This window comes from Salvia splendens, chromosome 11 (assembly GCF_004379255.2).
Source record: "Salvia splendens isolate huo1 chromosome 11, SspV2, whole genome shotgun sequence".
NCBI lineage: Eukaryota > Viridiplantae > Streptophyta > Magnoliopsida > Lamiales > Lamiaceae > Salvia > Salvia splendens.
Window position 1 is genome coordinate 13,235,657 of NC_056042.1, and position 15,231 is coordinate 13,250,887.

Below are 15,231 nucleotides of genomic sequence, written 5' to 3' on the forward strand. Positions count from 1 at the left end.
GGCGGCCTGGCCAAGGCATCTTCAAAATTTTTAATGGGAATGTGACAAGATTTTTGGTTTATACCTTTAGGCTGCTACACAAGTAAAAACAAATGTATACATGCAAAGCATTCATCATTCATAATATAAAATTATACTCCTAGTGTCCAAAGTGTAAACTACTACTACAAAAGAAGAAGAAGAAGATAGTGAAATGTGTCTTTCAATAAATTCGTGCAGACTTTAGATCCCCATATTTTCAACATACCAAATGATATGCACGCTTGATATGTTTGGTTGAAAGAATAGAGTGAAAAGTGAAAACAAGCCCTGTTTCATGTCTTGTCTTTGTGTTAGTTAGGAATGAGGCCCAACATCCATGAGCTGCTGCACTTAGGAATCCAATCGGAGGCCCGATAGCAGAAGAAGCCCGCCCAGCGTACGTATTTGAAGGATTACGTGTTCTCTGATGGTTAATTAGTTGGCCATTCATAGTATTGCATTTTCCCATTTCCTAGTACTGAATAGGATAGGATAGGATAGGATAGGATAGCACGTTTCCATTTCTTACTTTCTTATTGCATTTTCCCATTTCCTTGCATCTCCTTATAAATTGTGTTAGTGTACTCGGAAATCATCAAACAACTAATTTCAATAATAAGAAAATAAGGAAAGTAATCTAATTCCTAAAATTGGGGAAAGTTAGAGTTGGAAATTTTGGGATTCTGATTCCTCAGCCTAAACCTGTTATTCTTTTCTCTAATTTGAGAATTTTAATATATACGGAAAAAACACAACTCATTATGTTCCATGTTAATAGAGTCATTTTTCTATTTCGGGAAGTTCCAAATTAATTGAGTCATTTCTATTTTTGGCAAAAAGCAATTCTCCCCTTTACTTTATTCACTCTTCATTTCTCTTACTTTATTCTCTCTTACTTTTTCACCATCCATTTAACACATTATTCTTAAACTCTGTGCCAAAAAGAAATGTCTCTATTAACAAGGAACGGAGGGAGTATCTTCTACTACGTATTTAATTCTGCCGATTTCTCCCCTCCAAATCTCATCTGGCGATTTTTTTTCTTTCATTTTTTTCTTAATTCACTTCTTTTTATCTCATCTCTGTCGATTTCTCTTCTCATATCTCACTGCCGAGTTCTCTTCTTCCTTACTAACTTTCGGTTTCCTGATTATCTTGTTGGAAACACGTGGATTTATTGGAGCCTTTTGGCTTTTCATATTTTGTAATCACCAATTCCTTAATGTTATGGTTTATGAGCCTTTTGGATTTTCATATTTTGTAACGACCAATTCCTTAATGTTATGGTTTATGGTGTCTTAATGTCATGACCTTCCATGTCCACCTTTTGTGCCTATAAAAGGATGGTGTTGTAGAGGAATGAAAAAGATATACCACAGCATATGCATTCTCACTTCTCTCACTAGTTATCTACATCATAGTGTGCATTTTAGGAGCATTGTCTAGCTCGATTCTCAGAACTCCATCAAGTTCGCCGGTGCCTAGCGGGTTTGAGGTGCTTCTACACGCTAGGAGGAAGTCGTTTTATCTTTGGGGGCAATACGTCATTCCGTGAGCACTAGCCGAGGCGTAATTTGTCTTGCGGAAAGAGGACTTCCCTCGACTCGGCTTATTGTTGGTTTTATTTTATTTTATTTCCATTGTAATTTCCATTCCACTTATTATTGGTATTTTTTCTTCTATTATAATAATTAGAGTACCGCCTGTACACGGCTTGGGAACTTTATCCCATTATTTTCTAACATATCTCATAAACAAGTCTATCAAATTATGCGGTTTTTTGTATTCGAAGTCTTTTTTTCGTTTTATAATTTTGATGTATTTGATTTGTTCGTGTAATTGTCATTAGTTCTTGTAATTGATCTGTTTGTGTAATTCTAATAAAACAAAGGCGGCAAAACCAATTAGGAAGAATGATCTGCAATTTTCCAATGAGAATTAGGAGAAATTCAGAGGTTTAATGTCAAATTTGAAGCGCATGACTAATAGAACTAATAGGATGAAATTAGTTCATTTTTTTCCTGCAATTCTTAACTTTTATATATATTGTTAAGGACTTTTTAAGAATCATTCATTGCTTATTTTTGTATCAGTTGATTTTTAATAATATTTGATAGTATATTTAATATAGTTGTAATGCCCCAAAATCCACCTTAGAAAGAAAAATGAATTTTTGGTGCTGTGAATCGCCGAAATTAGGGTTTTCGGCGAATAATTCAAAATAAATAACAAAATAAATTTTGATAATTCAATAAATCATGGAATAATGAAATATAAGTCTTAAATAAGTGTTAGAAAAGATATGTGAGCAAAGAATTAAGTTTTAGAGAGTTCTGGTACGTTCTTGAGAGAAGTCGTCGATTAAGGCTGTTCGATGACTAAATTGGGAAATTCTTAGGATTTGTGTAGTATCCTGGATTGTAGGGCTTATGAAAATGTCTAGATATGTCAAGCGAATTAGTAGTTAAGTCGGACCCTTTGGTAGAAAATTTAGACGAGAAGTCGTTCAACCGATTATCGACGATTTTCGTTGCCCGCGTAAAATCGTAAATCAAAATTTCAGGCTAATAATTTTATAAATTATGGGAAATGACCTAAAATTTATGTAAATAATATGAGGAGTTGATTTGGGATTTTTTAGGGTAATTGGAATTTTTATCGCCGATTATTTCGGTTTTTCGCAAAATCGATCGGCGAAACATTTGAGGTTTCGGACGAGAATAATTTTACATTAAACTAGTATTAAAATGCTACGAGACGGTAAAAAGAAACATTGTAAATGAATTTATTTGATGGGGAAATAAAATGTTACAAGATAAAGTATTTTAACTTAATTAATATTAAATAAAAGTTAGGCATAATTTAAATAAGGAACCTTCTAGACAATTAGAGTCATTTTTAGCACCTCCAACCTCATTTCTTCTTCAAAATTTCGTGCTCCTCCATAGCCATAGACATCTCAAGCTTTTATTGCAAATTCGAGCCCCGTTTTTCAGCATATCGGACGTACAATCGCGTAAACCCCGATAAATCAAGGTAGCTCTATACTTCTATATTATTTTTATAGCTTGAATTTTGATGAATTAATGAGTATGAATTCTGAAAATTTCGTTCAAAATGGGTTGAGGAGTTTGCACCGTTTAATTTTCGAAATATTGACGTTTGTGCTATCGTAAGGCGACATAGGTTAAGTTTTGATAGTTTAATTAAAGGATAAAATACTATGGTATGTTGTTGATGAAGGGATCAAAACCTAAGTTATATAATGTTGAATTTTGATGGTTAATGGATTGAAAGGGACATGGATATTGGTTATACGATACGTAGAAACGCATTTAGAATCGGAAAACGAAAGAAAATCGGACTTTAGGCATCAAAATGGAAAGGGTTCGAAATCTGGACCTTCAATATCTATGGGATGTGTATTTTTATTGGTTAATTTGATAGTGTATTTAGAATCTACGTCGAAAACTGGAGCCAACGTCATTTTTCGGGAATTTTCCGACGTCGTTTCGACAGTTTTCACTTTTTGTGGGATTGTTCCCAAAAATCCCTAAGTTGAAAGTCTATATAATTAGAGGTTAACTAAGGTAATTGGGGATTCCTAATCTTGATTAGTGAGGTGAGTAAGGAATGTACTTAAAGTCGTTAGAAGTGAATCATATGTCGGTACCCTACAACCGAACGTATCGGAAAAAGGGCATTAATAGATAATATGGTTATTGATTTAATTTTGATAATTTGATTATGGAAATATAATTTAAAATAAATATAAAGGTTAATGTGAATTTATGAGAATTTTAGAAATTCGGTAGAGGGCCGAGAGCCGATAAAATTGAAAATACGGGCGCAATGGTTAAGGAATGAGATAATAAGACATATGTTCGTAATTATGTGAATAAATGACTAATAGTTTGATATTTATATAATGTGTAAATTCGAATAGATCTATAGTAAGAAGATCACTAAGGAATTGACTTAGAAGGTAGCGAAGCGTCGAAAGGTGATAAAGGCTTATGTTCATAAGCCTACGAGGTAGCGTATCCTCTCTATGGTTTTTAATTCCTTTGGTTGAGATGGTGTTTGCTATAATGTGATTATATGTGAGATGTTAATTAAATAATGTGCTTAAATATGCTTATGATTTAATATGTGGATTATTATGATACTTATTCATTTTGATATGAATGATCTGCGGAAAAATGGTATGAATATGAATAAAAGACATTGGATATGATATGCAATGAAATGTAATAAATTATGAAGATCTGAATAATGTGAAATATGTGTGAATAGATTATGAAAAGATATCTGAATGTATATGAAAAAGAAGTTATCTGATAAGTAGAGCCTGAATAAAATGAAACAAGAGAATATTATATAAAGGTTATAAAAGCATATACTAAAAGTTTAGAATGTCTGTGAATTCGATAAGAACGATTATCTGAAGTGATATTTGGAAATGGAATAAATGTGAAAAAAAGGGATTTGAAAGAAGAATATGAAATAAAACGTCCCGTTTGCATGGTCATATGTATTGGATACAATTGGCATGCCATAGGACAGCAGCGCTGCATTATCTGTGATCACTCGTCTTCTGGATAACCGAAGCGAGGATCGTCTGTTATCTGATGGGCCCCTATCTGATCTGCACCCTCATGGGTGGTCTGATTATCTGTCTGTACCCTAATGGGTGGTCTGAATTATCTGTCTGCACCCTCATGGGTGGTCTGATTATCTGATATGCACCCTATGAGTGGTCTGTGCGGAGTGCTCTCGAGGACAAAATCCGCGTCTGCATCTGATTCTGTTTCTGATCTGGTCCGTGTACCCTACCTGAAACCAAGCAGATATTGGGGCTATACGATAAGATAATATAAAATAATATCCGATGACTTCTGAATTAGAATCTGTAATCTGTTACGTATAAAATAATATCTTATGACTTCTGAATAAGAATCTGTAATCTGTTACGTATAAAATAATATCTGATGACTGGTGAATAAAGTTCTGTCATATGTGATATATAATATGATAAGATGAACTGATGGCCTCTGAATAAAGAATCTGTGATCTGTGATATATAATAAGATAAGATAAAATAATATCTGACGACTTCTGAATAAAGGATCTGTAATTTGTGATCTGTGATATATAATAAGATAAGATAAAATAATATCTGACGACTTCTGAATAAATGATCTGTAATTTGTGATCTGTGATATATAATATGATATATGATATGATTGTTGATCGGACCTCACGCGGAAGAAATGATATATTATGTTGATCGGTCCCCGCTCGGGGTAATTAACACGGAAAAATAGTATATGAAAATAAATGGTAAACGGAGAAAAAGTGATACGAAATAATATATGATGATATGTGAAATATCTGAAGAGACATAAGTAAGAATGTATGAAAAAGTTGTATGACGAAAATACAGATAAGTTTGATATAGTGAGATTGTAAGTAATTTTTTTTAAATTTGTGAAATTAAAATGAAAACCAGCAAAAGATTAAAAAGGAAATAATGTAGTTACTATTGTCTTAGCTGAGAGGGTAGGATTTTGTAGTTGGGATATTGCTACTGGGCTTTCGAGCTCACTCCCCTTCTTTTTCCCCCTGCAGGTTAGAGTTGATATTATGTCAGTGGTGTAGAGCAGCTTTGCATCTTTGGCGAGTCACTGATGGTCAACTTGGTTTAGTAGTCGTGGCATGTTGTGTAATAGTTTAATCTTTAATCTTCTGCTGGATAAATGTTAAGTTTTTAAATGTAATAGATTTTAATTGTGGTTTTAAGCTAAAAAGAAAAAGGAAAATTTCAGCACGGGTTTTCGATACTGAAACGTGACATCACTTATTCGGTGGGTTTACCTACCAGGTAAGGGGTGTTACAATATTTTATTGGATTATTGTTAAATAGAAATTATAAATTCATATTAATAAAATATATTAAAGTATTCATGATAAAAACTGGCAATAATACTCCTTTTATATCACATATTTATAATAACCTGATTAATTACTACTACATTTCTTAATTTATTGTTTAAACTAAAAAAAATCTTAACACGTTTCCAAACACAGGAAAGTACAGTTATCTAGAATCATATTCCCAGGAATTATTTTCCCGGTAATCATTTTTCATGTCAATTTCATTTTCCTGGCAAACAAACAGAGCCCTGAGCTTCTGTTAAGGAGTAAGGTCCTACTCCAAATGATCTAATTCTTGTAGTCAATCGAAAAAGAAAGAAAAGGATTACCATCTTTCCAATAATTTTAAAAATTTCTATGGGCACGTAAGCATGTTTGTTTGCTAGAATCCTATTAGTTTGATTCATAATCAAATTAAAAAAGTAATAAGAATCCTGAAAATAAAAACAACAAAGTATATTTGATAAGGATCCACATGGTAATCCATTAACTCAAGAATTATATCTTGATGATGTTTGATCTAATAATATTTTTGTGATGATTTTCAATTTCTTAAGCAATCAAAGATAATACAAAGATCCAACAATACCCCTTGAATCTAAGCTAAAAGAATGAAAATCAACAAAAGATAATGTGGAATAAGAGATGAAATGTCATTGGTGGAATAAGCTAAGGCACTTACACCATATTAACATACATCCATGGCTAAGCCTTCAAGGACACCACAATCCTCAAAGCATACCTCTACTTGATTCATGCTTGAACTAGCAATTGATAGAAATTTCATACTTGAACTAGCAATTGATGGGAAAAGCAACCTAGAAAACTAGGAATTGGATATACCCTCAAGGGGGTGAACAAAGCTCACAAGCTACAAATTCAATGTTCAACCCACAAGAAAAATGAGAAAATGTACTATTTATAGTTTAGGCCCAAATTCCAAGAAAATGGCCCACAAAATCTAAGTCCGCGTGATTCACCCTGTTGGGTGAACTTAGAGCCCCAAACACCTGCCCGCGTATTCTCTTTGGATTCACCTGCTACTCAATGCGCGACTTTCGTAAATGGACTATAACTCCCTCCACCGATCTCTGATTGAGTCGTGTAAGATACTCACGTGAAACTCTTTCGAAGGCGAAGAAATTGGTGGCTTTTTCAGGACATTTGGATGTCATCTCGATAGGCAGAGTGGAGATTGAAGCCAATTGTAGGTGAAAACTTTGATGCACGACTTTCATGATCGTATCTGTCACGACCGCCCTTTAGGGTTAATAAATATGGCGATCGTGATTAAGAGAATTTAATAAAAAGACGAAAAGGACTAGGGTTTTAATAACGAGCTTGACCAACAATTAATATTCAAATAAAAGGACCAAGAATTTGACATAAATTGGTAAAATCCCAAATATTCAATATCCAAATAATTTAGGTTGCAAGCCTAATAAACGATAAGTGAAAGAAATGTCATAGCGGAAACGACCAAGAGTAAGAGTGACGTCATGTGTGAAGACACAACGACACCCATAATTCAAAAGCAACAGTTCATTTACCAATTGACTTGCTCAACACCACCGTACTCTCGTCGCCGCTCAACCTGCACATAAGGAGAACACATGCAGGGCTGAGTACTATAAAAATACTCAATGGGCTCATGCCAAAAACATTTTCAATAAAGAGTAATTTATCATGCTATTCACAAGTAACCGTCGGGGTTTAGCTTTAGAAATTCCCGAGGCACTCAAAATCATTTCCATTTCAAACATCGACTGATCAGTCATTTTCCCATAGACGTTTACCATATCTGCCAATACATGACTTGGAATGTGGCCACAAACCAAGCCACTAGACCGGCCAGCCCGTACGCTAGCACACGATCTACCATAGGTGTACACTAGTCCAAGTAGGGTTTGCGGCCCTACGAGGACCCGAATTCGATTTATATAACAATGGCATATAGCCACATCAGATAGGCACGTAAAAACAAATCACGGCATGATAAATACAGTTTCATTTCCATCGACAAAATATTTAGGACGTTGTCCTTATTTAAAAGAAAGCCCACCTCGACTCCTTAATTCTCAAGTACTTTCTTCCCCTTGATATCACGATTCACTTGCGAGGATTCACCTTTAAAATTTGATAATAGATAAATCAACACACTTTTCACATACATGAATAAAAATGCATGCATCCTAATTAACGATATTTATCTTTCTTTTTTTTTGATTATTCGGCGGCCGCGTACGCCCCTAATTCCTCCGTTGGCTCCTCGTATGTTTCCTCAACGATATCGAAATAAAATCCCCAAAATTATAAAAGTGCATAATTAAATTATCGCAACCATTTCCCTTTGAAAATATATTTATTTCGGACTTAGCAAAATCTATTCGCGTCCCAAAAGCATTAAAATCATTAGCACAAGATTTTATTTAGAGCAACCCAACACAATTATTTAATTCGGCCCAAGTAATTATCAATTCACCCTTATTCCTCCAAATTCATTTAGGGGCCCAAAAATTATTCACTTAGGATGGCCCAGTATTTAATATCCCAGCCTACTATTAGTCTTCAATTTAATTTGGGAGTCCAATTAGTAGCCCAACAATTTAATTTAAAAAAAACCCACATACTCCCTTCTCTACCATCGTCCTATCTCATTTTCTTCCCACTTTCCCCCAAATTGAGAAATCCCCCACCCCGTTGTCTCTCTCTCCATCACCCCAACAGGATCAACACCCAACACCCTTCTCCGCCGCCGACCGTACTCCGGCGATGGAAGCTCCTTCGATCCCCACCAGCCGTGAATCGCACACCACCATCAACCTCATCACCTTCCGAACTTACCACCGCTGTCCTCAGCAGTTTATCGTCGATGCAGGGGAGGAGTTCGCTGTTCAGCCGCTGCTTGTTCACCCCTTCGTCGCACACTGCTGTACCATCGGCAGTAGCGCCGGTTCGCTGCCGTGGAGTCACCGCAGCCGAGCGGCAGCGCTGAGTCAGGCGTCTACTGTCGCTGCTTCGTATTGCCGTTGTCCGGTTGCTGTCAATGCTCGAACGGTCCCCGAACAGCTCCGAAACAGGATGAAATTCGTCTTTTGATTTGCTTCTCGGATCGATTATTTCACTGGTTCGGAACAGCCCCTAACTAGTCCCGATTAACCCGAAAGATAAGTCTATTACAAAGTTATATTCCTTTCGTATTTTCCGATTAATCCCCGTTGTATTCCATTATTAACGTTCGCTTGATGTTGGTCTCGGGTTGGTTTCTTTCCATTTGGTTCGATTCCTAATTGATGTGTTCTAGCAGAATTTGAGTTCTAACTGTACGGTATGCTCCAGTATAATATAATAGGAATTGGAATTGGATTTGGGTGGGGAATATATACCTTCAATTTGCAGACAGATTGTGAAAGAATAGATGATTAATCTTCCCCTGATTTTAGTTCTGGTTTTCTGTAGAGAAGAGTGAATGAGTTGATTTCAAAGCATGTAGAATAGAGAGGAATTTCTGCGGAATTTACCTTGAATTTGATTGAGTAGAAGAAATCTTGTGTTCTTGTTGCAGAGAATGAATAGGAGAAAGAATGATTGTGACGTGAATATTATAGAGGGGGTTACAGATATAGGAGAGATTTGGGGAGAGATGGAGTGTTTTTTTTTAACGTGGGTTGAGGGGAGGATTCGAATTTCCACTTTTCCTTATTTTGAATCAATTTGAATTTATTTGGTATTTATTTGCAGTTCACGGAGGAGGAAAATCTGCGTAGAATATTTAATTAAAGATATTTTATTTTAATTAGTTTAGTTTAGCTCACAACCCATTGTATTTAATATTAAATTGTGCAGTCCGCAATTTATTTATCACGGACTGGATTTTTATAATATTTATTTAATTTATCGGATCCAACACGGAATTGAGTCCAATAGATATTCTTCACGGACAGGAATTAATTAAATTCGCACAGTCATTTATCTCACAAATCTCTAGTTCAGCAACAATTAATTCACCAACAATTAATTCACGGACTTTGCAAATATAAAAGCATAAATACAAGTACTTTAGGGTTCGAAAAGTGGGGCGTTACATCCTACCACCCTTAACAGAAATTTCGTCCCGAAATTTGTTACCCTCAAGTAAAGAGTTCCGGGTACAATTCCATCATTTTATCCTCATTCTCCAACGTGGCTTCTTCATGCCCATGATTTTCCCATAGTACTTTCACACAAGCAACATTTTATTTCTCACAACTTGGATCTTTCGATCCAAAATAGATCGGGGTCTCTCCTCATAGCTCAAGTCTGGATTCAACGCGACCTCCTCAAAACGGATCACGTGCTTTGGGTTGAATATGTTTTTCCGTAACTGCGACACATGGAAAACGTTGTGCACGTTTCCAAGGTTTGGTGGTAGCACCAATCGATATGCAACGGGGCCCACTCCTTCGAGAATTTCGTAAGGTCCGATAAATCGCGGCTTCAATTTCCCCTTGACGCCAAATCGGGTTATCCATTTTGACGGGGATACCTTTAGGAAAACATTGTCGCCAGCTAGGAATTGTAAGTCAGTTCATCGGACGTCCGCGTATGATTTTTTTCCGTCTCGAGGTTCTTTTATCCTTTCACGAACTTGCCGAACGATTCCACCATTTCCTCAACTGCATCAGGTCCAAGTATTCTTCTCTCGCCAACTTCGTCCCAGTAGAGCGGCGATCTACACTTTCTTCCGTATAATGCCTCATACGGCGCCATGTTTATCGTTGCATGAAAGCTATTGTCGTAGGCGAACTCAATTAGTGGTAGTGCTGCCTCCCAACTTCCTCCTCGTTCGAGCACCACGGCTCTCAACATATCCTCGAGAGTTTGGATTGTTCTCTCGGACTGTCCATCGGTTTGTGGGTGAAACGTTGTACTGAAGTTCAATTTGGTTCCAAGCTCTTTTGTAGAGTTACCCTAAATCTTGAAGTAAATTTTGGGTCACGATCAGACGTGATAGTCACTGAGACTCCATGCAATCTATCTATCTCCCTTATATAAATTTGAGCCAGTTTGTTGGACCCATAGCTTATGAGAATCGGTATGAAGTGCGCACTCTTGGTAAATCGATCTATAATTACCCAAATGGCTGTGTTCCCATTTCCACTCAGGAATCTCCAGTGGTTGTAACTTCCCATACGGTCGTTGATGTAGAGTCTTTACTTGCTGGCAGACTAAACACCTTTCGACGAATGACGCTATGTCCCTCTTCATACCATTCCACCAAAGAACTTCTTCAGATCTTGGTACATTTTCGTACTTCCTGGGTGAGCAGTGTAAGGAGTTTCATGTGCTTCACTCATCACCTCATTTTTGAGCTCCCCGTTGTCCGGCATGCATAATCTTCCTTCAAAAGTAAGGGCATTGTCGCATTCTTCACTAAAACTCTCAGATTCACCAGTTCGCACTTCTACACGAATCTCCTCCAACTTTGCATCCATCCGTTGTGCTGCAATAATTCTCGACCTCAGATCCGGTTCAACGGCTAAAGTGGCGATTCGTGCATTCACTGTTTCAGGTGTCCTCACCACTTCCAGACGCATCTTGCTAAACTCGCGAATCAGGCTTTCCTCTTTGGTGAGAAAAGTGGCCAGTTGGGAATGATCCTTCCGGCTCAAAGCTTCTGCCACTACATTTGCTTTGCCAGGGTGGTAATTGATGCCACCATCGTAGTCCTTTACCAACTCGAGCCATCTTCGTTGTCGCATGTTCAAATCTTTCTGTTCGAAGAAATACTTCAGGCTTTTGTGATCCGTAAAGATCTCACATCGAACTCCGTAGAGATGATGTCTCCAAATCCTTAAGGCGTGTACTACCGCTGCTAGCTCCAAGTCGTGGGTTGGATAGTCCAACTCGTGTGGCCTCAATTGTCGTGATGCATAAGCAATCACTTTGTTGTTCTGCATCAACACACATCCAAGTCCCACATTCGAAGTGTCAGTGTATACTACGTAGTTCACTCCAGGTTCTAGCATAGCTAGAATCGGTGCACTAGTTAGCTTTTCCTTACAATCGAAAACTTGCCTCACACTCTGGGGTCCAATTAACTTCTACCCCCTTCTTGAGTTGTTGAGTCATTGGCCTTGCTATCTTAAAAATCCCTCGATGAATCTCCGATAATATTCCGCCAGTCCTAGGAAACTCTGAATTTCGTTAGGTGTGGTTGGTGTTTTCCATTTCTGTACGGCTTCCACCGTTGCGGGGTCTACTCGAATTCCATCTGTGCTCACTATGTGCCCAAGGGAATTCACTTCTTTGAGCCAAAACTCACACTTACTAAACTTGGCGTAGAGTTTCTCGGCCCTTAACTTCTCCAAGGTAGTCCTCAAATGTTCTTCATGTTCCTCCTCGTTCTTTGAGTGGATAAGGACACCGTTTATGAGGAGTAAGACGAACTTGTCCAAGTATGGATGAAACATATGATTCATAAGGTCCATAACTACAGCCGGGGCATTTGTTAATCCGAAATGCATCACTATAAACTCATAATGACCATATCTAGTTTGGAAAGTCGTCTTGGGTACATCTTGTCGGACTCCAGTTGATGGTAGATGTCAAATCCATTTTCACAAAGACACCAACTCGTCGAAGCTGATCAAACCAATCATCTATTCTCGTTTGGTGTTGAAGGTGCTCTCCACTGTTGTACTGCCTCAACCTTGGCGGAATCCATTCGTATTCCTTCTGCCGACACTATGTGGCCAAGGAAGTTCACTTCCTTAAGCCAAAACTCGCACTTGCTGCATTTGGCATACAGTTTCTCACTCCTTAACGTCTCGAATTTGATTCGCAGGTGTTCCTCGTGTTCCTTCTCATCCTTCGAGTAGACGAGTACATCATCTATGAAGACCAAAACGAATTTATCCAAATATGGATGGAATACTCGATTCATCAAACCCATGAATACTGCAGGTTCACTTGTCAATCCAAACGACATTACCACGAACTCATAGTGACCATATCTCTTGCGAAAAGCAGTCTTCGGTATGTCTTCTTTTCGGACTCTCAATTGATGGTATTCGGACCTTAAGTCCATCTTTGAGAACACACCGGCTCCTCGAAGTCGATCGAATAGGTCATCTATCATCGGCAGTGGATATTTGTTATTGAGAGTCATCTTGTTCAACTCTCTATAATCGATGCACATTCTCATCGATCCATCCTTCTTCTTCACAAAAAGCACAGACGCGCCCCACGGTGAAACATTGGGTCTAATGAAACCCAAGTCCATAAGCTCCTGTAGTTGTATCTTGAGTTCTTCCAACTCTTTAGGCTCCATTCGGTATGGGGCCATAGACACCGGTGCCGACCCTAGCTCTAGGTCGATTGTGAACTCCAATTGTCGATCTGGCAGTGGGCCAGGTAAAGCTTCAGGAAAGACGTCTGGAAATTCTCGTACCACAGCGACATCCTCCACTTTCCTTTCCTCCTTCTCATCTCCTTGTAGATAGACCAGATAGGCAAGGCTCCCTTTTCTTAACATCGTAGTGGCTTGGAGTGCGGAGATGATAGACGTTTTTCTGTTCATCGTGATTCCATGATACACGATCGGTTCCTTTCCAGGGGCTTGTAATGTTATTTTTCTCTCCTTACATCGGATGGTAGCAAAATTCGCAGCCAACCAATCCATTCCTAAGATTACATCGATATCCTTCATGGCCATAACTTGTAAGTTGTGCGCGACTAGCCTAAGTTCTCCCATGGAAATTTCTATGTTCGAGCATGTCCGTGAAATCTCTATTACCCCTCCCACTGGTGAGGTCACCATCATCTTATGTTCAGATTTAGCAACTGGCAAACTTAATGTGTCCACACATAGTTCTGATATGAAAGAATGCGAAGCACCCGTATCAAACAACACAACAATAGGTGTATCGAGGAGTTCGCCCATACCTGCCAAATTTTCACTCTCGTAATTCCCTTGTTCAGTCTTAGGTTGTCTATAACTCAGCGCATATGCTCTAGCCTGGGAGGGTAGTCTCGGACGGTGAGGTTGTTGTTGTCGCGGAGGTTGGTCACGATTCTTTCTTGGTCCCGCCGGTGGTGCCCTCGTTTGCGGACGAAATCCTTGGTTGTTCGGCCTTGAACCCGTCCCCACGTTCTTGCTCGGGCACTCTCTAGAGAAGTGACCATTTCCACCACAGTTGAAGCACTTGGTGGTGTTCTGCATCCTACACTCTCCGAAATGGTACTTGGGGCACACATTGCATTGGGGTGGTCTGGGTCGGAAGTCACCCCTTTGGCTAGCGAAATTATGTCTGCCTCCATACTGTGGTCGGTTTTGAGTAGGTTGGTACCTCTTATTGTCATAGTGGGTCCTGTTCCCATCCCACTTCCTCTTCTCCCGGGAATGATGTGGTGAAGGTAAAGCCAATGTAGTGTTTCACATCGCCCTCTCCTTGGGCATAGCTTCCTCCACGTCTAGTACTCGGGTCAATGATCCAGCGCATGTAAGTATTCCACGACTGGCTAATGCCATCTTTATCTCATGCCTTAGACCCTCACGGAACTTTTCAGCCAGTTTCTACTCAGTGTCAACTTGTTCAGGTGCATACTGGGTCATATCGCAGAGCGCGCGATCATATTCCGTCACCGACATGCGTCCTTGGGTTAAGTTGTAAAACTCAGCCGCCTTTGCCTTTCGGTAACTTTTTAGGATATACTTGTTGTATATCTCCGTCTTAATGTCTTCCCATGTCAATGTATCCACTTGCTTAGTGGTCATGGTCCTTTGCTTGTCCCACCAAAAGTCGGTTGAATCCGTGAGTTGGTAGGTTACACAAATCAACCGCTCGTCCTTAGTGCACTTGAAGAATTTGAAGATCCTCTACATTACGCGTATCTAAGTCTCGGCCTTTACTGGCTCTCCTATCCCATCGAAGATAGGAGGATTTTTCTTTAGCAAAACTATTCAATATGTCATTCTGGCTTAGGTGGAGGAGGTGATGGTGATGGTGCTTGCACGCGTTTCTCCCTTCGATTGTTTCACATTTTAGTTGATTCAATTTCGCCACTTGCTGGATGATTTCCTCTCGTCGACGACCTTCATTCGTATATCATAATCTATCAGGGTGCTCGTACTTTCATTCCAATACTATCAAACTGTCACGACCGCCCTTTAGGGTTAATAAATATGGGCGATCGTGATTAAGAGAATTTAATAAGAGAATTTAATAAAAGGACTAGGGTTTTAATAACGAGCTTGACCAACAATTAATATTCAAATAAAAGGACCAAGAA

General features: G+C 38.5%; 1 long non-coding RNA gene across 1 annotated transcript; it reads left to right on the forward strand.

The window, feature by feature from the left end:
* Nucleotides 1–2,928: 2,928 nt before the first annotated feature.
* LOC121753831 lies at nucleotides 2,929–5,851 on the forward strand. Its single transcript, XR_006040505.1, has 3 exons — nucleotides 2,929–3,057; nucleotides 3,968–4,056; nucleotides 5,653–5,851. It is a non-coding gene; the product is annotated as an uncharacterized LOC121753831 (long non-coding RNA).
* Nucleotides 5,852–15,231: the final 9,380 nt, after the last annotated feature.